Consider the following 16,514-nt stretch of genomic DNA (forward strand, 5'->3'; position numbering starts at 1 on the left):
CGGTATCAAACCAACACCCACGGGAAGCTGTAAGCATAGAGGACATGCCTGCACCCCATTGGACTTACCTGTGTGGGTTAAACCCGGGTTATTTGACAACCTATGGCGGTGATGGTTCTGCTCAGGCAGAGCAGTGCTGATGCTCCTCATAAAGCTGTCGCTGCTGTGAAGGTTCTAGGTGACATCACAAATCCCTATGGTTACATACACAACAAAGCTGGGTTGTTGTTGTTTACACTCTGCAAGGCCTGTGGAAGTGAGTGACATCATAGCACTGTAGTTCTGAGGGTTCTAGATGGATGCAACAATCTCCTGTTGCTTCTATGAAGGCCATAATAGACGACATCACCAAACAGCTCCATAGTCACATACACAGCAAAGGAGAGATGTTGTTTACACCTAGTGATGTCAGTGGTATTGAGTGACATCACAGCACAGTGCTAAGGCTCCTGGGCCTGGACACAGCAGCGGCTGCAATATCTCAACGGAGAATACGTTTATATATATGTGTGTGTGTGCGCGTATATATATATATATATATATATATATATATATATATATATATATATATATTTCTCCGCCGAAATCACTTTTAAACCCATTTCCACCTTTTTTTCCCTTCTCTTCCTCTTACTTTTTTTTCACGTTTTTTTACGTTTTTCTCCTTTTCGCCTCTTTTCTGGGCGTATTATTCTTCTTTTTCTTCTTTTTTTTCGTCTAATGCATACCCCATCAGTGCAGCAATGCTTATTCAATACCGCCAGCAGATGGAGACACTGGGGGATAATTTTCTAAGGATTTATACTGATTTTTCCTGTCTGAATTTGTCGCACAGAAAGTTGCAGGCCAAATATGTGTGACATTTCTGCGACTTTAGCTTCTAGAGCATTTTTACAACATTATACATAGGTGCTGAATACATAAAAAGCGACTGTTCAGCGACAGACAAGTCGCATCGGCTGAAAGTAGGCCAGAATGTCAGTCCATGTTGGAGCAGGTTTAGATACAGTCTAAAGTATAGATCTCAAAGTCTGTGCACAGAATTTAGCAAGGGCCTCGCACCCTCTGATGCATCAGGTAGGTGCACAATAGCATAGCCTAACCCTCTGTACTTTGGTCTATATTGATGCGGGACATAGACAGCCAGCTGATGACCAATCCATTAGTGCAATGGATGGCTGGAAGCATTTGTCTTTGCCTTTGCAATACCACAGAAGCAATGCATGGTCAATGTACAGCAATGACACACCTGTGTGAACAGCCAGGAGACCCCCCCCCCCCCCATGTTATGTTACATAGTTACATAGTTAGTACGGTCGAAAAAAGACATATGTCCATCAAGTTCAACCAGGGAATTAAGGGGTAGGGGTGTGGCGCGATATTGGGGAAGGGATGAGATTTTATATTTCTTCATAAGCATTAATCTTATTTTGTCAATTAGGAACATTCAGCACCCACCCGCTATCAAGGCAGCTGCCTATCATGTCATGCCCTACCTGCACAGGTGTGCTGGCTACTCAAATGATCCAATTAAGGAGGCCATTTAGTCAGCAGCAGCAGAAGTCCTGTGCCTGGACGCTCCAACAGCGGCCAGACACAAGCAGAAGCAGCAGAAGCAGCAGCAGCACCACCTTTTGTTTTTTGGCTGCAGCAGCAGCAAGGCCCACAGGGCTGGCTAGCTGGCTAGCCAGCACGCAGGTAGCAATGAAAGTAGGAATCTTTCTTTTTAACCCTGTAAGGGGGTGGTGCACTGTACCCGAAGATACTGCCATATCGGGTCAATGCATAGGGCGACGGAAGCAAGCTTCGAAATCGGCCCCCGTTCTCAAAAATCCATTTAATATATGGTCCCCAGATAGGGGACGTATCAGATATTAAACTGATAAGAACAGATACTACACTTGATCTTAGCCAAAAGGCCGAGAAGCGATAACCGTGAAAGGGGTGGGCCCAACAAGGTGCCCTTCATGGGCACTATCACTGCTTGCTGTCAGGGAGGCTGCCAGACAATTTTCCATGCACACTCTGGGCTGGGGGGCAGTCAACCACCAGTACACACAGCAGAACCTAAACCCATACCATTATTGCTAAGCAGCAAGACAGGGGCCCATTGCACTCCCACGGGGCCTTTTTAAATGCAATCCATAACCCGGATTTGCCAGGAACCCTTCTTACTCCTCCTACTTGCATGTGACACTGGGCTTAGGATCTGCATAGGAAACACACACACAAGCACACACCTACCTTTGTTGCCTGCAGATGCCTCCTTGGCTGTCCCCAAACGGTATCAAACCAACACCCACGGGAAGCTGTAAGCATAGAGGACATGCCTGCACCCCATTGGACTTACCTGTGTGGGTTAAACCCGGGTTATTTGACAACCTATGGCGGTGATGGTTCTGCTCAGGCAGAGCAGTGCTGATGCTCCTCATAAAGCTGTCGCTGCTGTGAAGGTTCTAGGTGACATCACAAATCCCTATGGTTACATACACAACAAAGCTGGGTTGTTGTTGTTTACACTCTGCAAGGCCTGTGGAAGTGAGTGACATCATAGCACTGTAGTTCTGAGGGTTCTAGATGGATGCAACAATCTCCTGTTGCTTCTATGAAGGCCATAATAGACGACATCACCAAACAGCTCCATAGTCACATACACAGCAAAGGAGAGATGTTGTTTACACCTAGTGATGTCAGTGGTATTGAGTGACATCACAGCACAGTGCTAAGGCTCCTGGGCCTGGACACAGCAGCGGCTGCAATATCTCAACGGAGAATACGTTTATATATATGTGTGTGTGTGCGCGTATATATATATATATATATATATATATATATATATATATATATTTCTCCGCCGAAATCACTTTTAAACCCATTTCCACCTTTTTTTCCCTTCTCTTCCTCTTACTTTTTTTTCACGTTTTTTTACGTTTTGCTCCTTTTCGCCTCTTTTCTGGGCGTATTATTCTTCTTTTTCTTCTTTTTTTTCGTCTAATGCATACCCCATCAGTGCAGCAATGCTTATTCAATACCGCCAGCAGATGGAGACACTGGGGGATAATTTTCTAAGGATTTATACTGATTTTTCCTGTCTGAATTTGTCGCACAGAAAGTTGCAGGCCAAATATGTGTGACATTTCTGCGACTTTAGCTTCTAGAGCATTTTTACAACATTATACATAGGTGCTGAATACATAAAAAGCGACTGTTCAGCGACAGACAAGTCGCATCGGCTGAAAGTAGGCCAGAATGTCAGTCCATGTTGGAGCAGGTTTAGATACAGTCTAAAGTATAGATCTCAAAGTCTGTGCACAGAATTTAGCAAGGGCCTCGCACCTTCTGATGCATCAGGTAGGTGCACAATAGCATAGCCTAACCCTCTGTACTTTGGTCTATATTGATGCGGGACATAGACAGCCAGCTGATGACCAATCCATTAGTGCAATGGATGGCTGGAAGCATTTGTCTTTGCCTTTGCAATACCACAGAAGCAATGCATGGTCAATGTACAGCAATGACACACCTGTGTGAACAGCCAGGAGACCCCCCCCCCCCCCCATGTTATGTTACATAGTTACATAGTTAGTACGGTCGAAAAAAGACATATGTCCATCAAGTTCAACCAGGGAATTAAGGGGTAGGGGTGTGGCGCGATATTGGGGAAGGGATGAGATTTTATATTTCTTCATAAGCATTAATCTTATTTTGTCAATTAGGAACATTCAGCACCCACCCGCTATCAAGGCAGCTGCCTATCATGTCATGCCCTACCTGCACAGGTGTGCTGGCTACTCAAATGATCCAATTAAGGAGGCCATTTAGTCAGCAGCAGCAGAAGTCCTGTGCCTGGACGCTCCAACAGCGGCCAGACACAAGCAGAAGCAGCAGAAGCAGCAGCAGCACCACCTTTTGTTTTTTGGCTGCAGCAGCAGCAAGGCCCACAGGGCTGGCTAGCTGGCTAGCCAGCACGCAGGTAGCAATGAAAGTAGGAATCTTTCTTTTTAACCCTGTAAGGGGGTGGTGCACTGTACCCGAAGATACTGCCATATCGGGTCAATGCATAGGGCGACGGAAGCAAGCTTCGAAATCGGCCCCCGTTCTCAAAAATCCATTTAATATATGGTCCCCAGATAGGGGACGTATCAGTTATTAAACTGATAAGAACAGATACTACACTTGATCTTAGCCAAAAGGCCGAGAAGCGATAACCGTGAAAGGGGTGGGCCCAACAAGGTGCCCTTCATGGGCACTATCACTGCTTGCTGTCAGGGAGGCTGCCAGACAATTTTCCATGCACACTCTGGGCTGGGGGGCAGTCAACCACCAGTACACACAGCAGAACCTAAACCCATACCATTATTGCTAAGCAGCAAGACAGGGGCCCATTGCACTCCCACGGGGCCTTTTTAAATGCAATCCATAACCCGGATTTGCCAGGAACCCTTCTTACTCCTCCTACTTGCATGTGACACTGGGCTTAGGATCTGCATAGGAAACACACACACAAGCACACACCTACCTTTGTTGCCTGCAGATGCCTCCTTGGCTGTCCCCAAACGGTATCAAACCAACACCCACGGGAAGCTGTAAGCATAGAGGACATGCCTGCACCCCATTGGACTTACCTGTGTGGGTTAAACCCGGGTTATTTGACAACCTATGGCGGTGATGGTTCTGCTCAGGCAGAGCAGTGCTGATGCTCCTCATAAAGCTGTCGCTGCTGTGAAGGTTCTAGGTGACATCACAAATCCCTATGGTTACATACACAACAAAGCTGGGTTGTTGTTGTTTACACTCTGCAAGGCCTGTGGAAGTGAGTGACATCATAGCACTGTAGTTCTGAGGGTTCTAGATGGATGCAACAATCTCCTGTTGCTTCTATGAAGGCCATAATAGACGACATCACCAAACAGCTCCATAGTCACATACACAGCAAAGGAGAGATGTTGTTTACACCTAGTGATGTCAGTGGTATTGAGTGACATCACAGCACAGTGCTAAGGCTCCTGGGCCTGGACACAGCAGCGGCTGCAATATCTCAACGGAGAATACGTTTATATATATGTGTGTGTGTGCGCGTATATATATATATATATATATATATATATATATATATATATATATATTTCTCCGCCGAAATCACTTTTAAACCCATTTCCACCTTTTTTTCCCTTCTATTCCTCTTACTTTTTTTTCACGTTTTTTTACGTTTTTCTCCTTTTCGCCTCTTTTCTGGGCGTATTATTCTTCTTTTTCTTCTTTTTTTTCGTCTAATGCATACCCCATCAGTGCAGCAATGCTTATTCAATACCGCCAGCAGATGGAGACACTGGGGGATAATTTTCTAAGGATTTATACTGATTTTTCCTGTCTGAATTTGTCGCACAGAAAGTTGCAGGCCAAATATGTGTGACATTTCTGCGACTTTAGCTTCTAGAGCATTTTTACAACATTATACATAGGTGCTGAATACATAAAAAGCGACTGTTCAGCGACAGACAAGTCGCATCGGCTGAAAGTAGGCCAGAATGTCAGTCCATGTTGGAGCAGGTTTAGATACAGTCTAAAGTATAGATCTCAAAGTCTGAGCACAGAATTTAGCAAGGGCCTCGCACCTTCTGATGCATCAGGTAGGTGCACAATAGCATAGCCTAACCCTCTGTACTTTGGTCTATATTGATGCGGGACATAGACAGCCAGCTGATGACCAATCCATTAGTGCAATGGATGGCTGGAAGCATTTGTCTTTGCCTTTGCAATACCACAGAAGCAATGCATGGTCAATGTACAGCAATGACACACCTGTGTGAACAGCCAGGAGACCCCCCCCCCCCATGTTATGTTACATAGTTACATAGTTAGTACGGTCGAAAAAAGACATATGTCCATCAAGTTCAGTCAGGGAATTAAGGGGTAGGGGTGTGGCGCGATATTGGGGAAGGGATGAGATTTTATATTTCTTCATAAGCATTAATCTTATTTTGTCAATTAGGAACATTCAGCACCCACCCGCTATCAAGGCAGCTGCCTATCATGTCATGCCCTACCTGCACAGGTGTGCTGGCTACTCAAATGATCCAATTAAGGAGGCCATTTAGTCAGCAGCAGCAGAAGTCCTGTGCCTGGACGCTCCAACAGCGGCCAGACACAAGCAGAAGCAGAAGCAGCAGAAGCAGCAGCAGCACCACCTTTTGTTTTTTGGCTGCAGCAGCAGCAAGGCCCACAGGGCTGGCTAGCTGGCTAGCCAGCAAGCAGGTAGCAATGAAAGTAGGAATCTTTCTTTTTAACCCTGTAAGGGGGTGGTGCACTGTACCCGAAGATACTGCCATATCGGGTCAATGCATAGGGCGACGGAAGCAAGCTTCGAAATCGGCCCCCGTTCTCAAAAATCCATTTAATATATGGTCCCCAGATAGGGGACGTATCAGATATTAAACTGATAAGAACAGATACTACACTTGATCTTAGCCAAAAGGCCGAGAAGCGATAACCGTGAAAGGGGCGGGCCCAACAAGGTGCCCTTCATGGGCACTATCACTGCTTGCTGTCAGGGAGGCTGCCAGACAATTTTCCATGCACACTCTGGGCTGGGGGGCAGTCAACCACCAGTACACACAGCAGAACCTAAACCCATACCATTATTGCTAAGCAGCAAGACAGGGGCCCATTGCACTCCCACGGGGCCTTTTTAAATGCAATCCATAACCCGGATTTGCCAGGAACCCTTCTTACTCCTCCTACTTGCATGTGACACTGGGCTTAGGATCTGCATAGGAAACACACACACAAGCACACACCTACCTTTGTTGCCTGCAGATGCCTCCTTGGCTGTCCCCAAACGGTATCAAACCAACACCCACGGGAAGCTGTAAGCATAGAGGACATGCCTGCACCCCATTGGACTTACCTGTGTGGGTTAAACCCGGGTTATTTGACAACCTATGGCGGTGATGGTTCTGCTCAGGCAGAGCAGTGCTGATGCTCCTCATAAAGCTGTCGCTGCTGTGAAGGTTCTAGGTGACATCACAAATCCCTATGGTTACATACACAACAAAGCTGGGTTGTTGTTGTTTACACTCTGCAAGGCCTGTGGAAGTGAGTGACATCATAGCACTGTAGTTCTGAGGGTTCTAGATGGATGCAACAATCTCCTGTTGCTTCTATGAAGGCCATAATAGACGACATCACCAAACAGCTCCATAGTCACATACACAGCAAAGGAGAGATGTTGTTTACACCTAGTGATGTCAGTGGTATTGAGTGACATCACAGCACAGTGCTAAGGCTCCTGGGCCTGGACACAGCAGCGGCTGCAATATCTCAACGGAGAATACGTTTATATATATGTGTGTGTGTGCGCGTATATATATATATATATATATATATATATATATATATATATATATATATTTCTCCGCCGAAATCACTTTTAAACCCATTTCCACCTTTTTTTCCCTTCTCTTCCTCTTACTTTTTTTTCACGTTTTTTTACGTTTTTCTCCTTTTCGCCTCTTTTCTTGGCGTATTATTCTTCTTTTTCTTCTTTTTTTTCGTCTAATGCATACCCCATCAGTGCATCAATGCTTATTCAATACCGCCAGCAGATGGAGACACTGGGGGATAATTTTCTAAGGATTTATACTGATTTTTCCTGTCTGAATTTGTCGCACAGAAAGTTGCAGGCCAAATATGTGTGACATTTCTGCGACTTTAGCTTCTAGAGCATTTTTACAACATTATACATAGGTGCTGAATACATAAAAAGCGACTGTTCAGCGACAGACAAGTCGCATCGGCTGAAAGTAGGTGTTACGCCGAGCGCTCCGGGTCCCCGCTCCTCCCCGGAGCGCTCGCTTCACTCTCCCCGCGGCAGCGCTCCGGTCACGTCCTCTGACCCGGGGCGCTGCGATTCCGCTGCCAGCCGGGATGCGATTCGCGATGCGGGTAGCGCCCGCTCGCGATGCGCTCTCCGTCTGTTCTGTCCCGGCGCGCGCGGCCCCGCTCCCTAGGGCGCGCGCGCGCCGGGTCTCTGCGATTTAAAGGGCCACTGCGCCGCTGATTGGTGCAGTGGTCCCAATTAGTGTGTTCACCTGTGCACTTCCCTATATCACCTCACTTCCCCTGCACTCCCTTGCCGGATCTTGTTGCCTTAGTGCCAGTGAAAGCGTTCCTTGTGTGTTCCTTGCCTGTGTTTCCAGACCTTCTGCCGTTGCCCCTGACTACGATCCTTGCTGCCTGCCCCGACCTTCTGCTACGTCCGACCTTGCTTTTGCCTACTCCCTTGTACCGCGCCTATCCCGCTTTGCGGCGGGCTCTGGTGAAAACCAGTAGTGGCTTAGAACCGGTCCACTAGCACGGTCCACGCCAATCCCTCTCTGGCACAGAGGATCCACTACCTGCCAGCCGGCATCGTGACAGTAGATCCGGCACTGGATCCCGCTGAAGTTCCTCTGCCAGTTGTCGCTGACCTCACCACGGTGGTCGCCCAGCAGTCACAACAGATAGCGCAACAAGGCCAACAGCTGTCTCAACTGACCGTTATGCTACAACAGTTACTACCACAGCTTCAGCAGTCATCTCCTCCGCCAGCTCCTGCACCTCCTCCGCAGCGAGTGGCCGCTCCTGGGATACGCTTATCCTTGCCGGATAAATTTGATGGGGACTCTAAGTTTTGCCGTGGCTTTCTTTCCCAATGTTCCCTGCATCTGGAGATGATGTCGGACCTGTTTCCCACTGAAAGGTCTAAGGTGGCTTTCGTAGTCAGCCTTCTGTCCGGAAAAGCCCTGTCATGGGCCACACCGCTCTGGGACCGCAATGACCCCGTCACTGCCTCTGTACACTCCTTCTTCTCGGAAATCCGAAGTGTCTTTGAGGAACCTGCCCGAGCCTCTTCTGCTGAGACTGCCCTGTTGAACCTGGTCCAGGGTAATTCTTCCGTTGGCGAGTATGCCGTACAATTCCGTACTCTTGCTTCAGAATTGTCCTGGAATAATGAGGCCCTCTGCGCGACCTTCAAAAAAGGCCTATCCAGCAACATTAAAGATGTTCTGGCCGCACGAGAAATTCCTGCTAATCTACATGAACTTATTCACCTAGCCACTCGCATTGACATGCGTTTTTCCGAAAGGCGTCAGGAACTCCGCCAAGATATGGACTCTGTTCGCACGAGGCGTTTCTCCTCCTCGGCTCCTCTCTCCTCTGGTCCCCTGCAATCTGTTCCTGTGCCTCCCGCCGTGGAGGCTATGCAGGTCGACCGGTCTCGCCTGACACCTCAAGAGAGGACACGACGCCGTATGGAGAACCTCTGCCTGTACTGTGCTAGTACCGAACACTTCCTAAGAGATTGTCCTATCCGTCCTCCCCGCCTGGAAAGACGTACGCTGACTCCGCACAAAGGTGAGACAGTCCTTGATGTCTACTCCGCTTCTCCACGTCTTACTGTGCCTGTGCGGATGTCTGCCTCTGCCTTCTCCTTCTCTACAGTGGCCTTCTTGGACTCAGGATCTGCAGGAAATTTTATTTTGGCCTCTCTCGTCAACAGGTTCAACATCCCGGTGACCAGTCTCGCCAGACCCCTCTACATCAATTGTGTAAATAATGAAAGATTGGACTGTACCATACGTTTCCGCATGGAGCCCCTTCTTATGAGCATCGGATCTCATCATGAGAGGATTGAACTTTTGGTCCTCCCCAATTGCACCTCGGAAATTCTCCTTGGACTTCCCTGGCTTCAACTTCATTCCCCTACCCTGGATTGGTCCACTGGGGAGATCAAGAGTTGGGGGTCCTCTTGTTCCAAGAACTGTCTAAAACCGGTTCCCAGTAACCCTTGCCGTAACTCTGTGGTTCCTCCAGTAACCGGTCTCCCTAAGGCCTATATGGACTTCGCGGATGTTTTCTGCAAAAAACAAGCTGAGACTCTACCTCCTCACAGGCCTTATGATTGCCCTATCGACCTCCTCCCGGGCACTACTCCACCCCGGGGCAGAATTTATCCTCTCTCTGCCCCAGAGACTCTTGCCATGTCCGAATACGTCCAGGAGAATCTAAAAAAGGGCTTTATCCGTAAATCCTCCTCTCCTGCCGGAGCCGGATTTTTCTTTGTGTCCAAAAAAGATGGCTCCCTACGTCCTTGCATTGACTACCGCGGTCTTAATAAAATCACGGTTAAGAACCGCTACCCCTTACCCCTCATCTCTGAACTCTTTGATCGCCTCCAAGGTGCCCACATCTTCACTAAATTGGACTTAAGAGGCGCCTATAACCTCATCCGCATCAGAGAGGGGGACGAGTGGAAAACGGCATTTAACACCAGAGATGGACACTTTGAGTATCTGGTCATGCCCTTTGGACTGTGCAACGCCCCTGCCGTCTTCCAAGACTTTGTCAATGAAATTTTTCGTGATCTGTTATACTCCTGTGTTGTTGTATATCTGGACGATATCCTAATTTTTTCTGCCAATCTAGAAGAACACCGCCAGCATGTCCGTATGGTTCTTCAGAGACTTCGTGACAACCAACTCTATGCCAAAATTGAGAAATGTCTGTTTGAATGCCAATCTCTTCCTTTTCTAGGATATTTGGTCTCTGGCCAGGGACTACAGATGGATCCAGACAAACTCTCTGCCGTCTTAGATTGGCCACGCCCCTCCGGACTCCGTGCTATCCAACGCTTTTTGGGGTTCGCCAATTATTACAGGCAATTTATTCCACATTTTTCTACCATTGTGGCTCCTATCGTGGCTTTAACCAAAAAAAATGCTGATCCCAAGTCCTGGCCTCCTCAAGCAGAAGACGCCTTTAAACGACTCAAGTCTGCCTTTTCTTCGGCTCCCGTCCTCTCCAGACCTGACCCTTCCAAACCCTTCCTATTGGAGGTTGATGCCTCCTCAGTGGGAGCTGGAGCTGTTCTTCTACAAAAAAATTCTTCCGGGCATGCTGTCACTTGTGGTTTTTTCTCTAGGACCTTCTCTCCAGCGGAGAGGAACTACTCCATCGGGGATCGAGAGCTTCTAGCCATTAAATTAGCACTTGAGGAATGGAGGCATCTGCTGGAGGGATCAAGTTCTCCTGTTATTATCTACACCGACCACAAGAACCTCTCCTACCTCCAGTCTGCCCAACGGCTGAATCCTCGCCAGGCCCGGTGGTCTCTGTTCTTTGCCCGATTTAATTTTGAGATTCACTTTCGTCCTGCCGATAAGAACATTAGGGCCGATGCTCTCTCTCGTTCCTCGGATGCCTCAGAAGTTGAACTCTCTCCGCAACACATCATTCCACCTGACTGCCTGATCTCCACTTCTCCTGCCTCCATCAGGCAGACTCCTCCAGGAAAGACCTTTGTTTCTCCTCGCCAACGCCTCGGAATCCTCAAATGGGGTCACTCCTCCCATCTCGCAGGTCATGCGGGTATCAAGAAATCTGTGCAACTCATCTCCCGCTTCTATTGGTGGCCGACTCTGGAGACGGATGTTGTGGACTTTGTGCGAGCCTGCACTATCTGTGCCCGGGATAAGACTCCTCGCCAGAAGCCCGCTGGTTTTCTTCATCCTCTGCCTGTCCCCGAACAGCCTTGGTCTCTGATTGGTATGGATTTTATTACTGATTTACCCCCTTCCCGTGGCAACACTGTTATTTGGGTGGTCGTTGATCGATTCTCCAAAATGGCACATTTCATCCCTCTTCCTGGTCTTCCTTCTGCGCCTCAGTTGGCTAAACAATTTTTTGTACACATTTTTCGTCTTCACGGGTTGCCTACGCAGATTGTCTCGGATAGAGGCGTCCAATTCGTGTCTAAATTCTGGAGGGCTCTCTGTAAACAACTCAAGATTAAATTACATTTTTCTTCTGCATATCATCCCCAGTCCAATGGACAAGTAGAAAGGATTAACCAGATCTTGGGTGATTATTTGCGACATTTTGTTTCCTCCCGCCAGGATGACTGGGCAGATCTCCTCCCATGGGCCGAATTCTCGTATAACTTCAGGGTCTCTGAGTCTTCCTCCAAATCCCCATTTTTCGTGGTGTACGGCCGTCACCCTCTTCCCCCCCTCCCTACTCCCTTGCCCTCTGGTCTGCCCGCTGTGGATGAAATTTCTCGTGACCTTTCCATCATATGAAGAGAGATCCTGGGAACCTGAGGACAACATCCTAGACAAAAGTCTGCTCCTCAGGTTCTCAGGCTCTAAGAAGAGGGGGAGACCCAAGGGGGGGGGTACTGTTACGCCGAGCGCTCCGGGTCCCCGCTCCTCCCCGGAGCGCTCGCTTCACTCTCCCCGCGGCAGCGCTCCGGTCACGTCCTCTGACCCGGGGCGCTGCGATTCCGCTGCCAGCCGGGATGCGATTCGCGATGCGGGTAGCGCCCGCTCGCGATGCGCACCCCGGCTCCCCTACCTGACTCGCTCTCCGTCTGTTCTGTCCCGGCGCGCGCGGCCCCGCTCCCTAGGGCGCGCGCGCGCCGGGTCTCTGCGATTTAAAGGGCCACTGCGCCGCTGATTGGCGCAGTGGTCCCAATTAGTGTGTTCACCTGTGCACTTCCCTATATCACCTCACTTCCCCTGCACTCCCTTGCCGGATCTTGTTGCCTTAGTGCCAGTGAAAGCGTTCCTTGTGTGTTCCTTGCCTGTGTTTCCAGACCTTCTGCCGTTGCCCCTGACTACGATCCTTGCTGCCTGCCCCGACCTTCTGCTACGTCCGACCTTGCTTTTGCCTACTCCCTTGTAACGCGCCTATCTTCAGCAGCCAGAGAGGTGAGCCGTTGCTAGTGGATACGACCTGGTCACTACCGCCGCAGCAAGACCATCCCGCTTTGCGGCGGGCTCTGGTGAAAACCAGTAGTGGCTTAGAACCGGTCCACTAGCACGGTCCACGCCAATCCCTCTCTGGCACAGAGGATCCACTACCTGCCAGCCGGCATCGTGACAGTAGGCCAGAATGTCAGTCCATGTTGGAGCAGGTTTAGATACAGTCTAAAGTATAGATCTCAAAGTCTGTGCACAGAATTTAGCAAGGGCCTCGCACCTTCTGATGCATCAGGTAGGTGCACAATAGCATAGCCTAACCCTCTGTACTTTGGTCTATATTGATGCGGGACATAGACAGCCAGCTGATGACCAATCCATTAGTGCAATGGATGGCTGGAAGCATTTGTCTTTGCCTTTGCAATACCACAGAAGCAATGCATGGTCAATGTACAGCAATGACACACCTGTGTGAACAGCCAGGAGACCCCCCCCCCCCCCATGTTATGTTACATAGTTACATAGTTAGTACGGTCGAAAAAATACATATGTCCATCAAGTTCAACCAGGGAATTAAGGGGTAGGGGTGTGGCGCGATATTGGGGAAGGGATGAGATTTTATATTTCTTCATAAGCATTAATCTTATTTTGTCAATTAGGAACATTCAGCACCCACCCGCTATCAAGGCAGCTGCCTATCATGTCATGCCCTACCTGCACAGGTGTGCTGGCTACTCAAATGATCCAATTAAGGAGGCCATTTAGTCAGCAGCAGCAGAAGTCCTGTGCCTGGACGCTCCAACAGCGGCCAGACACAAGCAGAAGCAGAAGCAGCAGAAGCAGCAGCAGCACCACCTTTTGTTTTTTGGCTGCAGCAGCAGCAAGGCCCACAGGGCTGGCTAGCTGGCTAGCCAGCAAGCAGGTAGCAATGAAAGTAGGAATCTTTCTTTTTAACCCTGTAAGGGGGTGGTGCACTGTACCCGAAGATACTGCCATATCGGGTCAATGCATAGGGCGACGGAAGCAAGCTTCGAAATCGGCCCCCGTTCTCAAAAATCCATTTAATATATGGTCCCCAGATAGGGGACGTATCAGATATTAAACTGAAAAGAACAGATAAGGTTTCAACAAAATTTTATTGAATAAATAAGAAACCATACAAAATTTAAAATGCAAAATAATAAAAGGTTCACAAAAGTTTTAAAATACAAATAATAAAACCAGTAATAAAAGGAGAAAAAATAAAAATGGCAGGATAAAACATTATACAAATGTCATAAAAACTGATTATATTGTTATTTCGTTCCATAGAGGCAGACACCACATGGATGCTGCCTCGCTGGCCCCCAACTGTTTCTTGTCTCTTAGGTAATAGATGTACATCTCACTCAGGGCCAGCTTTATACAGTTTTTAACATCAATAAAATCATGTTTAAAAAGTAAGATGTTCCTAACTTTCCAGATGGCATTTTTAAAACAATTAATAATCATCCAGCAGATCATCTGCTGTTTAAAATTGGGGCAGTTAAAAAGACCGTAAAAGACACATTCGTGATTAAAATCTTTTAGGCCGCAGGCCCACTTCAAAAGTGGGCCTACCTTCCTCCAAAGCTCCCGTGCAAAAGGGCAGTTCCAAAATATGTGCAGCACCGTTTCGTCCACTCCGCAGCCATCTCTCGGGCACTTGGCTCTCGCCACCAGTCCTCGCCTGTGCTGGAACTCACGAGTAGGGAGGCACTGGTGGACGATTGCCCAGGCAAGATCCCTGTGTACATTCGCCAGAAACTTCCCGTACACGTTCCGCCATACCTTTTTGGATCTTGCCTGTGTGAAATTGGACACTGCCAGGGTAACCTCACTCCGCCTGAGGACCTTTGATACCTTTCTCTGGTCCCCCAGTATGTCAGGCTCCAAATCTTGGAGACCTAGGAGCCTGACTGTCTTTTCCAACACCACATAATGTTTTGGGGGACACAGAAGCACCGGAGCGTTCAGAGGGATGCGCAACCATCTTTTAAAAACCATGCCCGCAGCGTACCTTAAAAAGCAGCTAAAAATGCCATCGGATTTAATAATTTTAAAACAGAAACAGAAATACTTTATGTAAAAGAAAGTAAAAAGGTTAGGAACATCTTTCCCGCCATTATCTTTACTTTTGTACATAAAATCACGCTTTAATTTCTCCATTTTTGAACCCCATAAAAAAGTAAAAACAATTCTAGTTACTTTTTTAATGTATAAAATAGATGGAGGAAATACCATGGCAATGTATAGCATAATAGGGAGTAAAACCATCTTTATTATTAAAATCTTCCCCTCCATGGTAAGGTTTCTAAGATTCCACATTAAAATCTTCTTCTCCATCTTAGCTATAGCTGAATCCCAGTTAGGGCTCCCATCATTGACCTGGTTAAAAACAATACCTAAAACTTTAATTTGATCCTGTTGCATTGTAACTCCTGGGGTGATGGATGAATCCCAGGAGCCAATATAAAAACAGTCACATTTATCTGTGTTTAGCTTAAAACCAGAGACCTCGCAGAAATAGCTGGTGTTCCTCAATGCCCCCCTCATGGATGGAGAGTCCGGGCACAGTATGGTGACATCATCCATGTACCCCAACACCTTTAGATGGGTCCCTCCTCCACCAGGTATCGGTACGCCTCTTACTACCCGGTCTTTTCTGAGGAGGGCCATCAGTGGTTCGATTGCGCAAATAAAAAGGAGTGGGGACAGGGGGCAGCCCTGTTTGACACCTGATAAAAGAGGAACACCGCTGGTTAAAAAGCCATTAACAGAGACTTGACTAAAACAGGATCGGTATAAAAGCATGATTCGGCTTAAAATCGTTTCAGGCACTGCCATCTTTTTAAGAACTAAAAACAGGTATTCATGGGAGACCCTATCAAAGGCTTTTTCAAAGTCTAAGGATAAAATTGCTACAGTTTGATTTCTATCCTTAAAATACCATAAAACATCTCTTAAAATATTTAGGGATTCAGCTATAGACCTTCCAGGTACCCCACAAACCTGATTTGGGTGAATTAATTTATGAATAAAAGGTTTAAAACGGACAGCTAATAACTTGGCTAAAACTTTATAATCGACATTTAAAAGTGTGATGGGGCGCCAATTTTTTAGCATATCCTTTTCACCCTTTTTAAAAAGTAATGATACAATCCCCCTCCTCCAGGAAGGGGGAAGTTCATTAACAATAAAAGTTTCTTTATACAATAAAACCATATCATCCTTTAAAATATCCCAAAAAGCTAAATAAAATTCGATGGGTAAACCATCTTCCCCAGGGGCCTTCCCACTAGAAAAACTTTTAAAAACAAATAAAAGTTCATCTAAGTTAAGATCACGGGATAAAACCTCCTGGTCTAAAACATCTAGCTTAAAATCAAGGGAATTAAGAACATGTTCTAAAAAGGATGGATTAAGATCTTTCTTATTAAAAAGAAGCTGGTAGAAGTTAAAAACTGCATCTAACATGCCTTTTGGAGTGGATTCACCCTCAAGGTTTTGGATGATATCCCTCCTATTCATCACTTTTTTAAAAAAGAAACGGGAACATTTCTCGCCCTCCTCCAGGTGCTGCACATGTGAGTTAAAAATGATTTGTTTCCCTTTCTTTTCTATGGCATGTTTTATTTCAGTTTTAAGGTTTAAAATATCATTTTCTACATCCATACCAGCTTCTTTCAATTTAAAAAGTACATTTAAACGCATGTTAAGAACATAAAACCACTGTTTTTCCATTTTTGCCTTCTT

General features: G+C 47.1%; 4 non-coding genes across 4 annotated transcripts; all 4 read right to left on the minus strand.

The window, feature by feature from the left end:
• Nucleotides 1-1,740: 1,740 nt before the first annotated feature.
• Nucleotides 1,741-1,931, minus strand: LOC130300241 (U2 spliceosomal RNA). Its single transcript, XR_008851224.1, has one exon. It is a non-coding gene; the product is annotated as a U2 spliceosomal RNA (small nuclear RNA).
• Nucleotides 1,932-4,015: 2,084 nt separating this feature from the next.
• Nucleotides 4,016-4,206, minus strand: LOC130300260 (U2 spliceosomal RNA). Its single transcript, XR_008851243.1, has one exon. It is a non-coding gene; the product is annotated as a U2 spliceosomal RNA (small nuclear RNA).
• A 2,091-nt stretch (nt 4,207-6,297) lies between these two features.
• On the minus strand, nt 6,298-6,488 carry LOC130300242 (U2 spliceosomal RNA). Its single transcript, XR_008851225.1, has one exon. It is a non-coding gene; the product is annotated as a U2 spliceosomal RNA (small nuclear RNA).
• Nucleotides 6,489-13,704: 7,216 nt separating this feature from the next.
• LOC130300273 (U2 spliceosomal RNA) lies at nt 13,705-13,890 on the minus strand. The gene has a single exon (XR_008851255.1). It is a non-coding gene; the product is annotated as a U2 spliceosomal RNA (small nuclear RNA).
• Between the last annotated feature and the right edge of the window lie 2,624 nt (nt 13,891-16,514).

The sequence above is a fragment of the Hyla sarda genome, unplaced genomic scaffold (genome assembly GCF_029499605.1).
Source record: "Hyla sarda isolate aHylSar1 unplaced genomic scaffold, aHylSar1.hap1 scaffold_1072, whole genome shotgun sequence".
Classification (NCBI taxonomy): Eukaryota; Metazoa; Chordata; class Amphibia; order Anura; family Hylidae; genus Hyla; species Hyla sarda.